Below are 8632 nucleotides of genomic sequence, written 5' to 3'. Positions count from 1 at the left end.
CAAGGTTGTTTCAAGCTCATTAGTTACTCCTACTATCAAGGAAGGTATAATCTCTTAACCTAGCATTATTATTGAATGTTAAGAGCTTGTTATGAGTAGTATAGTTCATGAGAAGCATGGTTATTGAATATTTAGATATTGGTTGGTTTTGTAATGTTTTTGGAGTTGTAAATCTTGATTATTAGTTAATGAACTTAAGTATAAGCATTTAGTTCATGATTTAGAGTAGTATAAATTGGAGAACTTGAGATGTTGGGGCTTTTTTAGTAGATTATGGATGGATTTTGGTTGTAGTAATGATTGTGGGATTGATTGTGGATTGATTTGGAGTTGTATAATTTTGGTAATCGCGTAAACATAGCCGTCGTAATGCCCGATTTACCTTAAACTGCTTTTGTTCTTAACATCAGGACCCGTGAAATCACTGTTAGGTTTTGATCATTACCATGATTAGATAGTTCATGTTACGAGCTTCGTTTTGATATGTGGTTCGCTTGAATCCGATGTACGGTTTAGGAGAAACGACTATTTTAAGTAACGGCGTTTCGCGACCGAACCATTACCCCTCACCTTACTTTGAAACCTTGGTTAAGGCCCTTAAATGACTAATTGGAGTATGAAACAATTATGTAAAGTGGGTTAGGCAGTTAGTAGGGTATTCGCAAAAGAATCACCTTAAAACTCTTAATGGTTAATTTATTAAAAATGATGGAGCCGAGGGTACTCGAGCGACTTAAGTGAATCATTAAGCGCAAAAGCGAGCGTTAGAGTCTAATTGGTTAAAAGTCTATATTCTTAAGCGACTTTGGTTTAATTCCAACTTATATGTTGTTTATAGGTTACCAGACTTGTCCCAGGCCTTTTACCGCCCCCAATCGCTCAGGCAAGTTTTCTACCCGTTATACTGTTGTTGTGATGTATATATGTATATGCATTATCTTGTGATAAGTGCATGGTTATTATTAACAAAGTCTTGCGATATATTGGAGCATGTGATATGATATATATATGCATGCCTGTTTCGAAATCTTGATATCTAATTGTTGATTTAAATACTTATAAGTTGCATAATACCTATGTTAGAGATAAGTAGTAGTTGCGTATACCCTTAGTATAGGGGACCCAAAGGTGAACATTTTCTAAACCGGGAGGCGATGTTCCCGAGTATATTATATATATATAGTTTTCAAAACTATTAATCGAATAAGGTTTATTCGATAACTTTATTTTATTAAATGGATATTATTTTGAATATTCATTCGAGGACTTATGACTCCGCTTATTGTATTAAATGAATATTATTTTAAATATTCATTCGAGGACTTATGACTCCGCTTCTTTTATTAAATAATATTCTTTATTTTATTAAAGAATAATGTTTCGATAATCAAACTTATTTTCGATTATTCAAATAAAGATCGTACTTTCGTATAAGTATATCTTTGGTTATTTAATATTCATTTCAAGTATGAGTTTTAAAACTTCTACTTCAATTATTTTTATAAAGGTTATTCTTTATGAGAATATTATTTAAATAATAATATTCAGCACTACTCCAAACATTCTTAAAAATGTTTTCGAGTCTTCAAAATGATTTTTAAAAGTTCGGGCGGATCCCAAAACTCTTTTTTACATTTAAGATCCTCCTTTCGAAGGGGATTTAAATACTCGCTCAAAACCTGAGGGATCCGGCTCTGTGGTGTATTTTATATTCGCAACAAGGTTGCTGTTTTGATAAATGAATTGATTACTTACCCAACGTTTGGGAAGTAAGTCCATCTAATTGAGCCGGCATAAGCGACAGGCCGGGGTACGGTCTATCAAAGTGTAAGTGGCTGGGTGGCAGCCCATCAACGCGTAAGAGGCCGGGTGGCGGTCCAGCACAAGGTCCTAGTAGAAAAGGTTACTTATTGGTATCTTTGCCTGATCAGCAAGATATCAGGTTTATGCCAAGGTTTTCTCCTTTCCAAATTCATTGGATATTGTAACTCTGTTTATAATTTTCATAACAGAGGTTTTCAAGAAGTGTATGAAATGTATATATATAGGTATATATATATCGGGACTTAATGAAGTATCTCGTAACTTCATTTCTTTCAAATAATAATTCAAAGATTGAATCTATTCAAGTCTTATCTTGTAATCTCATCAGTGTGATGAACTTTTGAAACTAATTATAACTTGAACGGTGGTAGTTCAAGTAGTATTCGGAAAAGATATAAGTATATTAGAGTATCTTGTAACTTCATCTTTTAAACGTATATCTAGTAAATGATTATTTTATGCTTGTCAAAGATTTTCAGAAAAATGTTGAGACAAGGTTAGATATATGAGATCACCTTGCAACGATATTTTTATACAGTTATAAACTGGAACTCTGTGTATATTATTCATGTCAGAGGATTTCAAAGATTGTGAAAAGTATATATGTATATATATACTGAATATTTTGCGACTTGGTCGCGTTAAGATAACAAACTTGGTTCATTTCTTCTTGACCAAGACTTCCATGAGTACTATGGGAATGCTCATATATTGTTAATTATTATACATATTATTTCGGTGGGCTTGTTGCTCACCCTTGCTTTCTTCTTTCATCACACAACAACAGATAGAAAAGATGAACAGGACCAAGCTCCCAATTCGCAAGCGGTTAGGAAACATTCCGCAGTTTTTTGGAGACGTTGATGCCGCAGTAGTTGAGGTAGGAATTACCAATAGGCTAGGCTTTCAACTGTTGATGTACTAGACTATGTATATTTATGAATTGTAATAATGGCAAAGAATATGTAAATTATTCAGAAACCCTTTTTAAGGTGAAATGGTTTATAATTGTGGAATAAAATGACTTGTGTTATTTTGGTATTCATCTCTGAGACTATAACTTATGGTGTGTGTGTATATTGTGGGGTCACAGTACGCAGCAGTTGGTTGACTATTAAGATTAAGTATGGATAAGGGAAATGGAACTCGTGATAACCCGGATCCCCGACCCCGGATTTGGCGGTGTTACAACAGCTGACGGATGTGGCTCTTTGTCACTCGACAGATAATCCTTTTGATTATCTGACGGATCATACTCATCATCCGTCGAGTCCACATCTGTTAGCAATCCTTCAACCAAATTGGATTCCAGCTTTTCCTTACTCTTTTGCCGGGCTGCTTCATAAAAGGACTCAATACCTTGAATTTAGTGATTTGAGCATGGACATCTCTAGATGATTTCCATGCTTTAATCACTTCATGTTCTCGTTCAAGCTGCTTCTTTAAAATCTCTTCTTTCTTCAAGGACTCGGTTAATTCATCCTTAGCAATCTTACACTCAATTCTCAATTTTTCAAATTCAATAAACTGAGACTCTAGCACATTATTCCTCTCGCTTAATTACAAATTGTTTTCTTTAATTTTAGCATTTTCCTTAGTAAGGGACTTAATTGTAACACGCAAGTGATATAATTCTGTAGACATGTCATTGATTGCATCATTACACTCAGCTTTAGATATATATGCTAGGTTGGTGGTGATTACCTGATTACTTGAAGAACTTGTTTCTGTTACATTAGACTTGGCCATTAGGGATAGATTGACATAGCTTACATCCTCATCTTCATCCAATCCATTAGCTACCCAGTCATTTTCCTGTGTAATGAAATCCCTTTCCTTTTGCTTAAGCAACTCAAAATATTTCTGTTTGTAATCAACAGGCTCAAACTTCTTTTTGCTGGAATCCGACTTTCTACACTCATCGAAAAAATGACCTGCCAAGCCACATTTGAAACATTTAAATTTGGATTTATCCACCATGTTTCTACTAGGCTTGGCTGCTCCAAAGTTCTTTTTGAACTTGAGCTTGGAAAATCTTCTGGAAAGGAATGCTAAATGCTCATCAATATCATCCATGTCATCTAGGCTCAAATGATCTTCATTTTTAGCTACCAGCTCTTTGCCCTTGTTCTCACAGATCTTTGAAGTAGACTCAACAACTTCTACCTTCATCTCTTTCTCTTTCTCTAACTCAACAACCAGTGCTATGGACCCTCCTTTCTTCCTTCCTTTCTCTATCCTCTCATCTTGCTCTATTTCAAGCTCATAAGTCTTCAGGATGCCATACAGTCTCTCCAAGGTAAACTCCTTGTAATCCTGAGAATTTCTCAATGAGACTGTCGTTGGTTTCCACTCCTTTGGAAGAGATCTAAGGAACTTGAGGTTAGAGTCTTTTTTCTGATGGACTCTTCCATGCAACTTCAGAGCATTTAGTAGTTTTTGAAATCTACTAAAAATATCAGTGACAGACTCACTATCTTCACAATGAAGTGCTCATATTGTTGAATTAGCAGCTACATCTTATTCTCCCTTACTTGCTCAGTACCATCACAAATAATCTAGATAGTGTCCCAAACCTCCTTGGCTGTTTTGCAGTTAATGATGTTATCAAACATGTCACCATCAACTCCATTGAATAATATATTCATGGCCTTCTTGTCTTTCTAGACTTGCTCAATATCAGGATCTGGCCATTCATGCCTAGGCTTGGGAACAGATGGTTCATTGCCAGTTATAGCTCTCATTGGTACATGAAGTCCTCTCTCTATGCAATCCACATAGGCCTCATCTTGAGAAAGAAGATGTAGATGCATTTTCACCTTTCAGTGGAGATAAATGTCTTTGTCCAGAAATGGAATTTTAACTCCAACATCCTTCTTGTTCATCTTGCTGCTTGTTGTGATATTTACACTCTTTGTACTTCAAGAGCTTGCTCTGATGCCAATTGTTATTCCCTAACAATACAACAAGAATTACAGAAGGGGGTTAAATGTAATTCTGGCCTCTTTTTGAGATTTATAAAAATGTTCTAACTCAATATATATATATAAGTGTTTTGATTTGCAAAGTGTGGAATAAAGAATTAAGTAAATCAAACACAAAGTAATAAAAACACAAGTCTTTAAAACTTTCTGGTGGATTTGAATGTATCCACCAGATATATATATATATATATATATATATATCGATTTGAGAACTCTGTGAAGCTTAAATTGGCTCACAACTGCTTTACAAGTTGAACAAACAAACTACAAAGAAATTTTTGACAAGTACAGCTTTTTCTATTTCTCTTCTAAATGTGTTTGCTTAGTTGTTTATTTTACTAGCTACACTTGGTTTATATATCACCAAGTTTACATGGTAATAAGACAGGATAATAAAACAAAACCTATCAAGTCTAACTCCATGCTGCTTCATTACTCTATTCCAGCATCTTTGAAAATCTTCATAACTTGCATAGAAATGGTAATGCTTCTTTGTTCTCGATTTCTTGCTAAACAGGCTGCCACATTCCTTTTGCAAACACCCAACACATGTGACTGTATTGTCACTGTCAACAGATATTTGAATTGATCATCCGTCGGGTACATGCTTGTTATCCATCGGGTAGCTTTGTTGATCATCCGTCGGGTAGCTATTTGACACTTGATTTTATTACACTTATACAGAATTACAAGACATTTCATATTTGCAATTAATCAACCTATTCTGCATATCTACTAGTAGTCAACATGACTCATCTGCTCCTACATAATCTACACAAAGTTGTTTGCAGAAATATGCTACAATACTTATTGTTACATAAGCTACTCACTCGATGGATATCAAATCATCATCCGTCGTGACTATATTGAATCATCCGTCGGGACTATATTGAATCATCCTTCGGGACTATGTTTGATCATCCGTCGAGTGCTACAAAATTCACTAAGTTAAATCTACTAAGGTGTTTTATATGATTTATCATCAAGTTCCCCTACGCCATCAGTGGGCTATTGTAATGCCGAAATGGTGTTACAATAGGCCCCAAAAGCGTTACAATAGGTCTATTGTAACACCAGGGGGAGTTACATATATGAGCTTTACAATAGACACCCTAATGTAACACTTCACTGATCTATTGTAACAGAGAGGAAAACGTTACAATAGGCACCTACTGTAACACTAAAAGGCCCAAATATAACACAAAATGAGTGATACAATAGCTTGATCAATATTGCATAAATGGGAACCACAAGGTTGGGTCCCACAACCTATTGTAACAGTATGTTTTATCTATTGTAACACCAATTTTTTGTAATTAAGCAACACTACCATATGTAATATAACATTATATGTAAACATATATTACACTAGAATAGTCAAATGTAACAATCCCATATATAATTAATAAAATATCAAATTTGCATACATGAATCTCAATTTTTCGAACCAAACTATTAAGTAAAAGTCTCAATCTCCAAACCATACCACTACATAAGAGTCTCATCTCTAACTCCAACAACTACAACATAAAATCCAAGCTATCCTTGGATAGGAAAATACTCGTCGACCATCCTTTGATATGAAATTATACAAAATAACCAACAGAGAGCTACTTGTTCTCCCTCATTCACCATTTCTTGCTCATGTACACAAGTCACACCAAATTGCATAAGAATTAATACAAAATGCATTTTGTACTTAGACAGGGGAAATGAGGATTTTGCAATAGATACTAGCTACGCGAATTATATTAAAATATACTAAAAGAAAAACAAGTAAGAATCATACACAAAATTTATTTAATTTGGAAGAGGCTACCTACTTGGCCTCCAACAGTATATCCTGAAGGGGAATCCGAGTAAGCTCATCATCTGCTATTTCAAACAACCATACAAGCTTAAACAAATAAACAAAAATACTATTTAAATATCAGATTGTTGAGCCAGATTTAAGCTCAAAATCAAAACTACAACTAACCATCTACTCAAAATCTTGTAGTTTTTAATTCACAAAAAATATCTGAAACACCTAAAAAAGTTTAACAAAGTAGTATAGGATATAATCTAATAAATTGGTAAAGCTGGTGATTGACACGCTATACCAAAATGATTTAATTAAAACACTAAACTGAGTTATCGAACTAAACAAAGGAACACAAATCTAATCACAGCCAGAAGAAGTATACCTGATCAGGCTGAGCAACATATGAAAATATAATATCTACCATTCCAACAAGAATACGATACTTGGATGGATGTCTAGCATCCTCAATAATTTGTATAACATTAGTACGTTTCTTTTCCATATTAATCAAATCCCTACCACTCCTATGAGAAAACTCAACAGCATACACCACTCAAGACTACAAAAGAGTAGGATAGAAAAGTTAAGTACTAATCTGTAAATTCTATTCTATAAAGAGAACAAAACAATAACTATTATTGAAAGGACTGCTTACAGGGCCAACAAGATCATACATTCTATTCCACGGTATATGAATAAGTACGCTGCAAAAGATCAGAATACATAATTTACTTGTTTTATCTCCTTCCCAGTTAAGTAACAGGCATATTCTTAAAATGGTCCATCTTTTCTTCCGGGGACTTTATTTTGTATATGAAGAAATAGTGAAATTCACATTTAGTTGCCTTGTGCAAATCAGATGAAAAAATGACAAGAACAAAAGACAGAGAAGAAACCAGGAAAGGTTTCTTCATCCCAGCAACTTCTATGCACTTTCAAGACTTTGCATAACTAATATATACCAAAAAGAAGTAATAGATTCAGTTACCATCATCCTCACCAAAGAATGATTTACAGAAGAGTGTTTAAATAGATGAATAATTAGAGAACAGGTGCATCAAATTATCGAGAGTTTCAAGGTAAAACTTCCTCCTAAACAAGAAGCAAGGTCGCTTCATTCCGTTTCATATGCAAGGTCTAGTCAATACCTTCCTCTGCATACAGAATCAGAAGTACCATAATATTTACATGAACTACAATAGGTTAATAATTAATAACTAATAATGTTATTAGATCAAAAAGGAAGTTTGGTGCACCTTTGCATCACTTGTAATATGTACACTGGTTTCAATTGACTATAACATTGAACAAGTAATTGAACAAAATGTGTTAAAGTAGCAACAGTGTAAACACGCAGAATTATTATCTAGTAAAGGCTAAATGTACCACTGCTTGTGACATTCTCATACTATCTATATAAACTATAAGACCACTGGCATATCACAAAACATAACTCAACAAGACTAACATTACATTTATTCCTGGTTGCACATTGGGGAAATTAAATAGATACAGTTGCAACATACTTGGTCTTGCTTATCAAAGTTTTTTTAAGACCATTATAGTATTAACATATAACTACAACTCATGGTTGCACATTGTACTGTATTGTGTCAGGATCGAACCATCAGATCCACTATTATATGCAATATAACAGAAGAAAATATTGAAAATTAAGTAGATAAATGACATAATAGTACACCACTTCCACTTCCATTCTTATATGGTTTCATTCCTTGTGATGGCTTTTTTTCGGGACTTGGAAGTCTAGCTGACACACTGGGCCTGACATATGAACATGATAAGATTTAATAAAAAAGATGCATAACTTTTGGACATTAAATAACGCACTGAACGTACTTGCTATTGAAGATTATAAGAGGTTCTATAAAGTATTTGACATTTTACAAAGATGAGAGGGCAGGGAAAGGGCACATGAGTTTTTAGTTTCACTGAACAAAATCTGACAAATTAGTGAAGATGATAAGCTCAATACTATGCAACACTCACTTCTCAGCTG

General features: G+C 34.2%; 1 pseudogene; it reads right to left on the bottom strand.

The window, feature by feature from the left end:
• Nucleotides 1-6640: 6640 nt before the first annotated feature.
• On the bottom strand, nucleotides 6641-6686 carry LOC141663019 (small nucleolar RNA snoR60; annotated as a pseudogene).
• Between the last annotated feature and the right edge of the window lie 1946 nt (nucleotides 6687-8632).

This window comes from Apium graveolens, chromosome 5, assembly GCF_009905375.1.
Source record: "Apium graveolens cultivar Ventura chromosome 5, ASM990537v1, whole genome shotgun sequence".
Lineage (NCBI taxonomy): Eukaryota > Viridiplantae > Streptophyta > Magnoliopsida > Apiales > Apiaceae > Apium > Apium graveolens.
This window is presented reverse-complemented; position numbering and strand designations above follow the sequence as displayed.